Here is a 14,477-nt window from a genome sequence, read left to right on the forward strand (position 1 = left end):
CCTGTGGTGCTCTGTGTAGTCTAGTTTCTAAGGCGAGCACAGTGCCCCTGAGCTATCCTCCCGAGACAACTTTGTCACCGGCATGGAACCAGACTGCCAGCTCTGGCAGGAAGGTGACCGCAGTCTCTCAGGTGAGGTCAGCAAAGCGCTGAAAGGCGAGAAGGACACCTATAGCCCAGGGTTACAATAGGTAGCAGACTTTGAGGACGCTTCTACCAAAGGCTTCTAGTTATGGTGGCCAACGATCCAGTTGCTCCAGACATCACAGCACATCTTTTGAGTTGGCAGTCAGGGGAAAGCACCTAGTTTTCTCGGAGAACCTTTGCCCACGGGCTCATCATCCCAGTGTTCTGGCCTCCAGGCGTAGGAGAGCTTGAACAGAAGAGTTCACTCTTACCTCCTGGGAGGGAGAAGCCATAGGATGCTAGACACCTGGAGTAGGGGCAGAGTCTGCCAAGTTGACCTTCTCCATGAGACACTGCCAGTGTTCCTCTGGCTCTCGGCTGAGCATCTGGCTCTCAGCTGAGAATCTGGTTCTCAGCTGAGAATCTGGCTCTCAGCTGAGCGTCTCAGCTGAGCATCTGGCTCTCAGCTGGGCATCTGGTTCTCAGCTGAGCATCTGGCTCACAGCTGAGCATCTGGCTCTCAGCTGAGCATCCCGTTCTCAGCTGAGCATCTGGCTCTCAGTTGAACATCTGGTTCTAAACTGAGCATCTGGTTCTCTCAGCTGAGCATCTGGCTCTCAACTGAGCATCTGGTTCTCAGCGAAGCATCTGGCTTTCATCTGAGCATCTGGCTCTCAGATGGGCATCTGGTTCTCAGCTGAGCATCTGGCTCTCAGCTGAGCATCTGGTTCTAAGCTGAGAATCTGGTTCTCTCAGCTGATCATCTGGCTCGCAGCTGAGCATCTGGCTCGCAGGTGAGCATCCGGTTCTCTCAGCTGAGCATCTGGTTCTAAGCTGAGCGTCTGGTTCTCAGCTGAGCATCTGACTCTCAGCTGAGCATCTGGTTCTAAGCTGAGCATCTGGCTCGCAGCTGAGCATCTGGCTCGCTCCGCTGAGTGTCTGGTTCTCAGCTGATCGTCTGACTCTCAGCTGAGCGTCTGGTTCTCAGCTGAGCATCTGGGTCTCTCAGCTGAGCATCTGGTTCTCTCAGATGAGCATCTGGCTCGCAGCTGAGCATCGGGTTCTCTCAGCTGAACATCTGGCTCTAAGATGAGCATCTGACTCTCAGCTGAGCATCTGTCTCTCACAGCTGAGCATCTGGTTCTCTCAGCTGAGCATCTGGCTCTCTCAGCTGAGCATCGGGTTCTAAGCTGAGCATCTGGCTCACAGCTGAGCATCTGGCTCTCTCAGCTAAGCATATGTTCTCTCAGCTAAGCATCTGACTCTCAGCTGAGCATCTGGTTCTAAGATGAGCATCTGGCTTGCAGCTGAGCATCTGGCTCTCTCAGCTGAGCATCTGGTTATCTCAGCTGAGCGTCCGGTTCTCAGCTGAGCATCTGACTCTCAGCTGAGCATCTGTCTCTCACAGCTGAGCATCTGGTTCTCTCAGCTGAGCATCTGGCTCTCTCAGCTGAGCATCGCGTTCTAAGCTAAGCATCTGGCTCACAGCTGAGCATCTGGCTCTCTCAGCTAAGCATATGTTCTCTCAGCTAAGCATCTGACTCTCAACTGAGCATCTGGTTCTAAGATGAGCATCTGGCTCGCAGCTAAGCATCTGATTCTCTCAACTGAGCATCTGGCTTGCAGCTGAGCATCCAGTTCTCTCAGCTGAGCACCTGGGTCTCAGCTGAGCATCTGGCACGCAGCTGAGCATCCCGTTCTCTCAGCTGAGCATCTGGCTCTAAGCTGAGAATGTGACTCTCAGTTGAGCATCTGGTCAGGAACTTTGATTGGAGGAGATCTCTTCAAGTAGTTTGCAGCAGCTGCTTAGAGGAAAGCCATCACCAAGAACCCGCACCTTGAGCCTAGTGTAGTATAGGAATATTCGGCAAGCCCAGTGCGCGAGTGTCTGAATGAACCATATGGGGCACCCATTCTAAAGGACAAGAGTACCACGGGGAAGCCCAAGGGTCGGCTAAAGTGCAGAGCCCACTATGCCTGGTGACTGGAGATTGGCGGTCCGTTTTGCAAGTTCAACTCAGGAGAAGAAGAGGAGTGGTAGGAGTGGAGATCTCCCAAAGGAGATATCCACGGCACATCTCCTACCATATGTTCCTCTTGCTTTCATTGACCACAGGGAGCGGCTGTGCCTCTTTAGCCCTCTGGGTGGGGGCGTTTATGAGAAGCTGCAGGATACACATGGGACCCTTATGCACTGCAGCCAGGTCCCTGCACATCATTGTGTTATGGCAGAGATACTGCACGCCCCATACAGGTTCAAAACATGCAATATGTAACTAATTGTGTAGCTGCCACTGTGATCTTGGGCTGCACACACTGGCAGCATGTCTCCACCAAAAGGCAATGAAAACGTAAGCCTAGACCTTGGCAAGCCTGATTGCTGCTTACACGGTCAGACATCAAAATTAATATGTAAAAAAAGGCTGGGCAGATTAGTCTTCGAATTAGTGTACATATGCAGCCTGGCCCTTAACCATTCACCTGAAAATGGGCCTGCTCCATAGGGGCCTAGCCACTTTCATTTTTGTGATGAAACAGGTCATCTTCTGGCAGTGCCACTCCGTGATAATTCGCAGCACATAGTTGGCAAACCTGGTTTACCCCAGACAATATTGGTAAATCTTGTTTAAGCCTGAACAGAGACTTGCGCACACTCCCACACACACGCACGCCTTTTTCTTACACCATAACAATGACTTACATGGATGGGTAGAAAAAGACAGTCAAAAAATGACGTTTATGGTCACTGCTGGCTGGTTGTTGGTCTGGAACACCTTTGGAGGTGTTCGGGAAATAATACCTACCCTAGTGGTACATTTGGAATAGGGCGAATGTGCAGAAATCCACGGCTGGAGTGGTGTTTACCCCAGCAGTGTTTCTGCTAAAAAAAAAAAAAGTCCTCCTAACTGGTAATCAGGCCATGAGTTTAGACCAGCACATTGGCGCACTTTGTTTACACCAAAATGTTGACAAGCAATGACGATACACTGTTTAGACCAGGAGGATAGCTCAGTAGCAACCTGGTCGCCTAGGAAACCAACCCCCACGAAACGACACAGGTTCGATCCCCGGCATCCGGCTTAGAAACCTCTGGTATTAATACGCAACTAAGGCATGTTCCTGTAGCAGCGACTCGATGCCACTGGGCTGTGTGAGCGCTTTAAAAATGCAAACAAATAAATTACCGCAAAAGATTGGAACGCCTTATTTTTTCCATAGAAACTGACATTTGTCAGTCCTTTTTTTCCCACTGGAAGTTTGAAACCCTTTTTTTTGCGAGAGGAAATTGGCACACATTGTTATCATTAAAGTATTGGCACACTTGTATTTGCAACGGCCACTAGCACGCCTTCTTTACATAGGAACGGATAAGGGCCCTGTTGACATATTCTCAAAGCTGCCTAAACCATGAATCATGCCGTTTGCTTACACCCTAAGGTTGCCCTTTACCAGAAACACCCCAGTGGTCACCTAGCAGTGTGGTTAGGGGAGTGGAGACCACGCTTTTTCACCCCAGCCCAACTGAGATAGATATTTGAAAATATTGAACCACGTTGCCTACACTTAAGAGGTGAAAGGTCAACAGCAGGAGAGGATTGGCTGGGAGCGTAGACAGTTGCTTGTTTTTGGCAGTAGTGGGGCTGGCCGCGCACTTCGCAGTGACTTGCACTGGTGAACTCGAAAGTGCACTCTGGGTTGCTGAGAGAACAGTTCCCTCAATGACACACGTGGTCCCAGCTGTGTGGTGAAACAACATTGGGCGGGGGCAGCACTCCTCTGATGTGGGCGGGGGCAGCATCCGCAAGGCCTGGAAGTGGTGGGGAGTGGGGGGCTGGGGTGTGGAGAGCGCCGTCCCAGATGTAACCATGGCTTTTCCTTGAAGATGAACTCGCGGTAGGTGCTGCGTGAGCAACACGCCCCTGTCCTCTGGCTGCGACTAGCGAGAATAGTCACTGTTTTGGGTCAAGCAGGGCCGGCCTCCCCCTGATTGCATAGGTTCCCATTGATTGCTCTAATACATGTAACTGTCATGGGGATGGCACAGCTGTTATTACCTCATTTCGCCTGTACATGAAATGATTTCCTCTCTTATTCTGAACATTCATCTTGTGTGCGAGGGCGCCTTGATGAAAACCTGTCTCTCTGATTGGCCGGGCCCCTGGGATTAGGGTAGAGAAAATCTGGCTCTCTGATTGGTCGGGAACCTGGGATAATGGTAGAGCAAGCAGAGATTCCTGCAAGCAAGAACTTGTATGTGCCAGAAACGAATGCAATTGATTTGAACCTGCCATTACTCCCAGACCGTACAAAGTAATGGTCACTAGCAGCGTGGGCCTTTTAGGGGAGGGGAGCAGGCAGAATTAAGCTCTCTTTGTACCTCTTCTTGGGGTGCATCTCAGACTAGGAGCAGGAAGACCATGTCCAAAGGATATCATTGTCCCAAAAAGACTTAATTTACTAATTCCGCCCTTGAAGGATATATCAGTGTATGTCTCCTATGCAGACTCTACCATTCGCAGCCAGGGGACAATTGTGTGTCTTGGGTCTGGGGGTTCCTTCTTTTGATAACCCTTCATTTTGTTATTATTTGGTGAAGAGTTCTAACAAAGTTCTAAATGCGGGAAAATACATGTATTTTGAAATATGCACTAACCAATTCAGTCCACTCTGGTGACAGTTTCATCTGATTAGGGGTCTGCAACCTGTGACTCTGCAGATGTTTTGGACCGCAACTCCCATGAGCCCTTGCCATTGACTATGCTGTATAGGTCTGCTGGGAGTTGTAGTCCACAGCAACTAGGGAGCCAAAGGTTGCAGTGCCCTGGATTAGACCATGTGAGAGCCATTTCAAGTCTTGGGGTCCTGTTCTTGTATCAGTGAAGCACAGTAGGGGAGTATCCAGCATTGCGAGAGTGTGGGGTAAGCCACGAAAAAAAGTCCTGCTACTTTTCCCCAAAATCCACGATGGAAGATTAATGCTAAACTAGCACACACTCGTTCCTGCCCCCCATATGTTGACTTGACTCCATACCCTCTCCCTGCAACATTTGGACAAGAGTGGGACATGGAGCACACAGCAACAGTGCTGTCTCAGACTGGATGCCCAGAACAAAAGTCATGCCACAGTAAGAGAGGGCTAGACCGGCTGGCCCAAAATGCCAGTCTAGCCAAGTAATAATGCGTAGCATACTTTGTTGATCATGGATGCCCAGAAACCATGTCACGCCTCAGTAAGAAAGGGGTAGACTGGCTGCCCCAGGCCCCACTAAAGATTGGTGGGGGTCCATTTCAAAATGATGGTTGAGGGCCCCCTACTTAGAGGGAAAACTGTCTGAGGCACCCGTGGGGTGCAAACATTACAATAGCAACAACGATAAAGTTAATAGCCGTCAATTATCACAAGACAGTCAGTTTAAACACCAAATGCCCACTGACAAGCTCTAAACCCTTCTTTGTCAGCAAGTGGCTGGCGAGGAGGATCCAGTGTTAGAAGGCAATGAGGTGATAACACTTCTGTATGTCCCGTGGGAAGGGAAAACGCACTGGATGTAATGCGAGCACTGGAAAGCACACATTTTAAACCCCAGATGGAAAATAGAGAAATTAATATATTGCAGTGTTACAAGACTGCTGACTGGCAACATCGGCAGTGGCTAGGGGCCCATTCATTTGAAAAAGTTGAAAGGCCCTGACGCCATCCCTGAGCTGTCCCCAAATACAGTCTAGCCAAGTAATAACACAAATCATACTTGGTTTTAAACCAAGTATTCTATGCGTTAATACTTGGCTAGACTGGCATTTTGGGGCAGCCAGTCTAGCCCTTTCTTACTGTGGCAGGACTTCTTTTATGGGCATGTATGATAAAGCAACGGTTTATCATACATGCAGAGAAACAAGGTCTCCAGAGCAGTGCTCCTGTGTGCCCCTCCAGCCCCAGTCCTGAGTGCATTCCCTAGTCCGACTTCAGAAAGAAGTCAGGATGAAATGATGGGACTTCTTTCTGAAGTCGGACTAGTGAATGGGCTCAGGACTGGAGGCAGAGCACTCTTTTTTTTTTTTTATTTGATTTGATTTAGCTGAATTCAATCAACTTTTCAAATTTACATATTTATACAATTAATAAAATGAAATGTTGCAAATAAATAAATACATGGTTCATTATTTGATACAAAATTCGCATTGGTACAAAATATAAAAAAGAACATGCGAGCGATTTAAAATCACATATATACATTGAATTTCAAATAATCACATGTTTATATAAAATCTTCTCGATGCGAACCCATAATGATTTCATTCTCCCATGTTATGGCAAAATAGAATTAGATACATTGTGTAAAATTTAGTCATACCAGTTTAGAGATGTATTTCTGTTTGTAAAATGGTTTCCAGGAAATGTACCATTGATTTCATGATTGAAAATCTAGGACTGTTTACTAGGATACTCCATATCTCCTTTTCATCTCGGTCCACATACAGATTTATAAGTTCGGTAAATTGTTTTGATCGTAAAGATTTTAAGTGAGGACATGTCACTATCAGATGTTGCAGTGTTTCTATGGTGGTACCAGATTTACAATAACGACAATAAATCTGTTCAACATCTATCATTTTTCGTCTCGCCAGAACTTCTCTTGTTGGCCATAAGTTCAGTCTTACACGTAAGAACTGATTTCTAATTTTAGCCGAAGGACACCTCCGAAGATAGCTAGTCATTTGTCCCAGACAGTTAGAGCGAAAGATGTTTATATTGAAATCTTTATACCTTGCACAATTTTCGTAGTTATAAATCCACGCCCATTGGTAGTATCTTGTTTTGGCTCTAGTTGGGTTCTCTATTAGATTCTGTAGAGAGATGTTAGCTTCCAATAGAGTGTTCAAAACTAGATTACGCCATTTATCGGGGAAGTACTGATTTGATGAGATTAGATAGTTAGCAACTGTGCTTAATATGTTATTATTAGACACTCCAAGTAGGCATTTGCGAAAAAAAGCACACATGCTCCATTTGACCCTACTGTTTATTGATTTGATACCTAGTTCGAGTCGAAGGAGCGGCATAGGGACGCAATTTGGCAAATGGAGCACCTTTCTCCAAAAGGTCGCCTCCATTTTATTCCACATCTGATCATTGGTATATAACTTGGATTCAGCACCGTATGTAAGTATAGGACATACTTTTTGTTCATAAAATAACAATAAATGATTTAAAGAAAATTTACCATACTTATAAACTAAAATTTTTGCCTGAGATACAAGAGATATGAGTTTGGTTTGTAATTTTTTTGAGTGGAATTGATCATTCACGCTATTTTGAACGAAGATACCCAGGTACTTATATTCTACAACTGTGTCCATCAGTTTTTGCTGCAAGTACCATGCAAAGTTTTGTAGTTTGCGTTTTCCCAGGGACCTGCAGATCATAATTTGCGATTTCTCAGTATTTATTGATAGATGATTCTCCAGAGCATATTTGGATAGCGCAGATAGCAAATTCTGTAAACCCACAGGAGTTTGAGAAATTAGCACTAAATCATCAGCGTAAAGTAACCACGGGATGCGCTGTCCACCTATCTCGGGTGCATCTGAAAGTATTTGACGAAAGGAGTTACCCATATCAAGAATAAACAAATTAAATAGAAACGATGCCAAGATGCAACCTTGTTTTAGTCCAAGCGAAGTGGCAAAAGCTGCAGAAAGAAGACCCCCAATGGAGAGTCTTACACGCATGGAGGTGTCAGTATGTAGCTGAATGATTATTGCTAACAAGGAGGTAGGACATCCCAGAGTCTTTAATTTATGAAACAGCAATTTACGACTTATAGAATCAAACGCTGATTTAAAATCAATAAAAGCAAAATATAAGGTTTGTTTCCTAATTGCATATTTAGATTTGAGCATGTTTAGCATTATAATGTTTGGAAGTGTACCCAAACCGCTAACAAAACCCGATTGCAGGGGATCAATTTTGGAATCTCGAAATGCCCACTCCTTCAACTGCTTCAAAATAATTCGAGAAAATATCTTCCCAGGCACATCAAGGAGCGAGATAGGGCGGTAGCTTGCTGGTTTAGTCCGCTCGCCCTTTTTATAAATCGGAACAACAATTGACTGTTTCCAGGACAAGGGAATATTCTGTGTTGCATTAATGGTTTCAAATACCATGTACAGAATGTCGGCCCAGATTTCCGGGAAACATTTGAGTTGTTTATTCGAAAGGCCATCTGGGCCAGGAGCTCCCGAGTTACTCGCTTGCGATATGCATAGAAGGATATCATCTCTATCGAACATGATATGAAAAGGTGAAAGCGGACCCGGGCTAGCTATGCCCGATTGATCCGATGGAGCAGTAAAAGCAGTGGAGTAATATTGGATCCACTCATCCTCCATGACATCATTCATTTGAATGGCCACTTGGTGCCCAGATGTAGCTTGGTTTATGATGTTCCAAGTTTGCGCGGAGTTTTTAGTGGCCAAAGCTTTTAGCATGTTAAACCCATCGCTTTGGTAAAGTTTGGCTCTTTTACCTCTTATCCAATTTGTATATTTAGTTTTAATTGTAGTTAGGGCATGGTTGCGCAATGACGGGGGAAGCTTAGCAATGCTTCTTTTATCAGCTCTGAATTTGGCTTTTCTCATTCTTATTTCATGATCATGAATGTGAAGGTGAGGAGTCTGCTTGTGCTTATGTATAGTTGAACCTCGCTGAAAGAGTTGCATCAGATCATAATATATTAAGTCACTATATCCAGAGACTCCATTTCTAGCTTTTAACTCGGCTTGATAACAATTTCTAAATGCTGTCAGGGACGACTCAGACCACGTCAATTTATTCCTTGTGGAATTTATGTTACAGATGCCCGGAATATATGCAGGCAATGATTGGTTTGTATTTAGAGTAGAAGACCAAATCATATTTAACATGTTATGATCACTAGCATCTGTTTGAAGGATTTGGAAAGCTGTGATCTTATTTAGCATACGGGTCGTGGTATACATGAAATCTATAATTCCCGTGGACCCATTCCGATGCCAAGTGGGTCTCGGAGGGACATCCTGTGGCAAAGTTCCATTCAGCACAAGCAGACTCCTGGACCTCACAAAAGACGACCACTTATCAAGTCGTTCTCTTTCAGAGGTACGTGGAGGACCCAAACAATGAAGATTTAGATCGCCAACCACAAGTATATGTTCTGTTAAACCTTCAAGTAAAACAATGTCAAGTGCCTTAGCCATACAGTCCAGAAAACAGTCATCCTGGATACCCGCCGGGTTCCAATAAACATTTACAATAGCACATGTAAACATCCCCATCCCGACTCTTGTCATTTGTAGAAACGGGTTAGGAGAGTACCATGGTTTGATTTTTAGGCCTGCCGACTGCTTCACTGCCGTCAGCAAGCCCGATGTAGGCCGACCCCACCGACTTTTTACTGCTGGGGTTAAGAGGATATCAAAGTTGTTCCATGAAGGCATCTCTGTGAGCCATGTTTCTTGTAGTATGATGACATCATGATCAACCAAGCATACATTCTTATTGTTTAACAAATGATTATGGCCTCTGGAGTTCCAGCTAATAAATGACACTGTCACACTTCGCAAATCCTTATCCTAACAATCACTTGCTTTGGTGTTGCACTTACATGTTTTTGCAGTTGGGGGTTGGTCTTGTTTTAAAGTATATATTGAATTAGATGTCGGGATATAACTTGATACGGAGTTTGTGGGTTCTATCATTGTCTGGAGCTTGAAACCCAACTCGAGCAATTGAGTTTTTACAGCCCATATGGTGTTTACCACTACTCTCGAGTTGAACCATAAATTAACAGATGTACAGTTTGATTGATTCACAAATTCAACTAGTTCAATATCAATTGTTCCAATATCATCTAACTCTGGAATTTCCCCAAAAATTGCAAGGACAGAAGCTCGATTAAGATTGTATTGCTTTGCTGGTGCGGGTAAACAAGTGAGGGTCAGAGCATGAATAGCTGGACGTTTAAATCCTACAGTTGTTATCTTTTTGTTACCTATCGATGGTAAAGTTTTAGGGTTCGATGGTATTTCCAGACTGGCTTTAGGCTGAGAAAGACCATGGTTCTCAAAGAACTTAACCAACGAGGACTGAATCAACATATCCATATTTCCCGCAATGCCAAGCTCATGAGGGGATTTATTTGATGTTTTTGTTGGGGACACTTGAATCGGCATTTGAGATTCAGAGTTTCCAGGTGCGATATTCGAGACTTTCTGTGTAGTTGTTTGGGTACAATATAATTCAGATGTAGCCAATTTTGGTTTTGCTACCTCGTTTGTACTAAATTCTAGCTTTCTGGGGGCTGGCTGAAGTGCCATATATTCATCAATGGCGTGCCTCAACTCTTTGAGTCGTGTGTCTCTGTTCACGCATGGTTTTGATGAAACCATATTAGGTGAAGGTGTACTGGGGATCTGTTTTTGTTGGACATTTTCGGAAACATCAGTGGCAGCACGGATCAGATCATTTAAAGGACTATGATCTGGAGCTGGAGTTATCGATGCTACATGATCGTTTATTTTTCGGTTTCTTGCTTGAAAAGAATATTTTTTGGCAATCGCTTTGGCCGCAGTTACAGAATTAGCAGCTGGAATGGAGATGTTTTTAACAAAGGTTTTAATTTGTGAGGAACCTTTGATTGTAGATTTAATATTTTTAGATTTTTTTGCAAGTGGAGGTTTTTTAAGTCCCCGTTTGTTGTTTGAGTCAAACAAGGGATATGTGGCTTTTTGGGAATGTTCCACCCCAGTGTTAATTGGGTCGCACGAGAGGTCAATTATGGGATTCGCAAAACAAGGAATAGTCTGGTAAACATGCAGGGGAACTGCAGTTGGAAAGTAGGTCTGAGATGCTATTGACCTTTTGTTGCTTGTTGGGCAGTCAGTTTTGGACATGTTTTCTAGTTTACTGGCAAGTGTTAGATGCTCTGCCAGTAATTGATTTAATTGGGCGGAGTGCAGGTCTGCTTTCGTTATTAGGGCCTCAAACAACTTTGCTAAGGCCATAATGGCCGTGTTCATAGACATTAGAGCTACTCCTGTGTTTACAGTAGAGGAATCAGTGAATCCAGCTTCTTTAGTGTTTTGGGTCGGCATTCTCCGCGGTGTAGGGGCTGTAAAAGACAGATTGGCAACCGACTGGGCTGCACTGACGTTTGTGAACAAGATTGGTGATCTAGACAAATTTTCAGAGCGAGTGTATGAAGAGAAGGCCGTTGCATTATAGTCCAAATCAATGATGGGCACAGTTTCAATATTTGAGAGAGGGTTTAGGCTGGGACCTGTTTTTAACTTGTGAGCTTCATCTAGAAGCAAAGACTTCGAATCAGATATCTTTCTATGCTGAGCAGTAGTGCCTGTCAAGACATTCTTTAATAGAACGCTATCTGTGAGAGACACGTTTTCTTCAGCAAAGACCACAGAATCAGTTACACCAGTGTCAGCGACTGTAACCCTTGGTGTTGTGCCTTCTTTTACTACTACCTTTGTATCAGGCTCAACTAAGGCGATTTCGTGATCTATAGGGGGTGCTAGCACAGGACTGAATAAAGGAGGACCATTGTTGTATTTAGAATGTAGTGAGGAAGTTGGGATAGACGAGTCACAACAAAATGGACGGATATCCATACTTGCCAGTATGTCCGTTTTTGTTTTGGATTTTCCAGTGACATTGCTCACACGAGGGGTGGAACTCAGTCGTGGTTTTTTGGATTTTGTAGCTGTCGCTTTTTCAGCAGAAATGTCATCATTTGAAAAGTGTGAGGTTAAAACTGGAGGCATGCCTGTTTTTAAGGAAACAATGCTGCGTTTCATGTTGAACAATTCAGTACAAAAAAATAAAAAAAATTATATAGATAAATAATAATAAGTAAAAGATGGATAGGTAGATGACTGATGTCTTGTCCCAACAAATCACCTTAGATATTATCGCTGCACGCTGCAACAAGCGCGGCAAAGCGGGTAAGCGGGACTTGACCGGGACTTTGCTCCGGTGCGCGCGCGCGGTGCGCGCGCTCGGCAGGCTTTATAGTACCGCCCACACAAAAGGTAAGCAAAGCCTAAACAAAGGAAAAGTGCATTAGTTAATGTCCAATATATATGTTGGAAAATGGTGAGTGGTAAGTTCAACGATTCCTTTCACCTTCTGGGCGTTGTAGTGTAAATCTTCCAAGTAATCGTCCAAATAATTCAGCGAGGATCCTGAGAGATCGGCAAGAAGCTGCGGGTAAGCGGGACTTGACCGGGACTTTGCTCCGGTGCGCGCGCGCGGTGCGCGCGCTCGGCAGGCTTTATAGTACCGCCCACACAAAAGGTAAGCAAAGCCTAAACAAAGGAAAAGTGCATTAGTTAATGTCCAATATATATGTTGGAAAATGGTGAGTGGTAAGTTCAACGATTCCTTTCACCTTCTGGGCGTTGTAGTGTAAATCTTCCAAGTAATCGTCCAAATAATTCAGCGAGGATCCTGAGAGATCGGCAAGAAGCTGCGGGTAAGCGGGACTTGACCGGGACTTTGCTCCGGTGCGCGCGCGCGGTGCGCGCGCTCGGCAGGCTTTATAGTACCGCCCACACAAAAGGTAAGCAAAGCCTAAACAAAGGAAAAGTGCATTAGTTAATGTCCAATATATATGTTGGAAAATGGTGAGTGGTAAGTTCAACGATTCCTTTCACCTTCTGGGCGTTGTAGTGTAAATCTTCCAAGTAATCGTCCAAATAATTCAGCGAGGATCCTGAGAGATCGGCAAGAAGCTGCGGGTAAGCGGGACTTGACCGGGACTTTGCTCCGGTGCGCGCGCGCGGTGCGCGCGCTCGGCAGGCTTTATAGTACCGCCCACACAAAAGGTAAGCAAAGCCTTCTGGGCGTTGTAGTGTAAATCTTCCAAGTAATCGTCCAAATAATTCAGCGAGGATCCTGAGAGATCGGCAAGAAGCTGCGGGTAAGCGGGACTTGACCGGGACTTTGCTCCGGTGCGCGCGCAGAGCACTCTGCAACACTGTCTGGTGTCTGTGCCGGGCACCGCTCCAGGCTGCATCTGCTGCAGTGGCTCAGAGCAGGGTGGCACACGGACACCTGTCTGCCGTGTGGTGTGCTCCTGCTAAGCACCATCCTTGTCTTGGACATTTGGCCTGGGGGCTGGGCACAGTGATTCCTTGTCATCCTGGCAGTGGGGCACCAGCAGGGTGAGGAATCATCCCGGGCTGGTTACCGAAAGAGCAATTTGGGGGAGGGGCAAGCTGCCCTCCCTGCTACCCCGCTCCATAGGCCTTACTTCCCCGCCTCTTGAGATGACATCGGCTCGGACGGCCTTCCCCCAAGTCCTGGTGAAGGTGGTCAATCCCCTTTGGGGTGTTCATGTCTTTCCGTATCTGCACGACCGGCTCCTGAAAGCGATATACCCAGGCCTTGGGGCACTGCACAAACAGAAGGCATTTTATTTACTAAATATCCTGGTGTTGTCTCTGAACTGCTGAACGTCTTGGGCTTTGTTCAATCAAGCAAGATTCACTCCAATTATAAAGCTCTTTTGTCCGTGTGACTGAGGATGGATTTCCTGGAGTGGCTTCTCGGGGCTCACAGATCTCAGTTTTGGAGAGCAGTGTGAGGTAAACTATGCCTCCTTCCCAATCAGGAACACCAGAAGGTAAGTAGTTTACATGTAGCTTTATTTCTCTTAGTTGTGAAGTAGAGAACGCACTGGGACATCCATCCAGCCCAGCACATTAGGTCCAACTGACACCAGTGGAACCCAGCACTCCAAACCTCCATCAACACTCCACAAAGAGTCCCAGTGATATCACCACACCAGCACTCCACCTGGAATGTCAATGACATCACCAGACCATCCTGACACTAATAGCCATAATCAGGCCCAGCACATATTATGACATATCTCCCTCTCTTCACTAACACAACACAACACCCACCAGACCATCATAACACTCACATCCATGATCAGGCCCAGCACAGATTATGACGTATCTCCCTCTCTTCCACTAACACAACACAACACCCATGGACACTCTCAACTCCCACTTGCCAAACCGCTAAAGCCAAAATCTAACCAAGATCTTAAATGGAAACACAAAACCAACTCAAACTGCAGGCTCTTCCCCAGGGCCTGGACCCACTCAGCTACAAACCCGCTGAATGAACCACAACAATAGAAGAACCAACAATAAATCCTTCACCGTGGAGACCCCTTGCACCGCAACCTAAACTAACCCAATCACCTTCTAATCCCCACACAGACATGTGGCCGCCATGTCTATGACCAACACAAAAAACTCAACCTAAACCTTGATCCTACCACCTAA

The 14,477-nt window shown here is 45.6% G+C and overlaps 1 protein-coding gene across 3 annotated transcripts in view; it reads left to right on the forward strand.

Moving 5' to 3' along the window:
- Positions 1-14,477, forward strand: part of ADAMTS17 (ADAM metallopeptidase with thrombospondin type 1 motif 17) — a 1,111,828-nt gene that overhangs the window by 841,286 nt on the left and 256,065 nt on the right. The window lies entirely within an intron of this gene.

The sequence above is a fragment of the Ambystoma mexicanum genome, chromosome 11 (assembly GCF_040938575.1).
Source record: "Ambystoma mexicanum isolate Mex_15411 chromosome 11, UKY_AmexF1_1, whole genome shotgun sequence".
NCBI classification, from domain to species: domain Eukaryota; kingdom Metazoa; phylum Chordata; class Amphibia; order Caudata; family Ambystomatidae; genus Ambystoma; species Ambystoma mexicanum.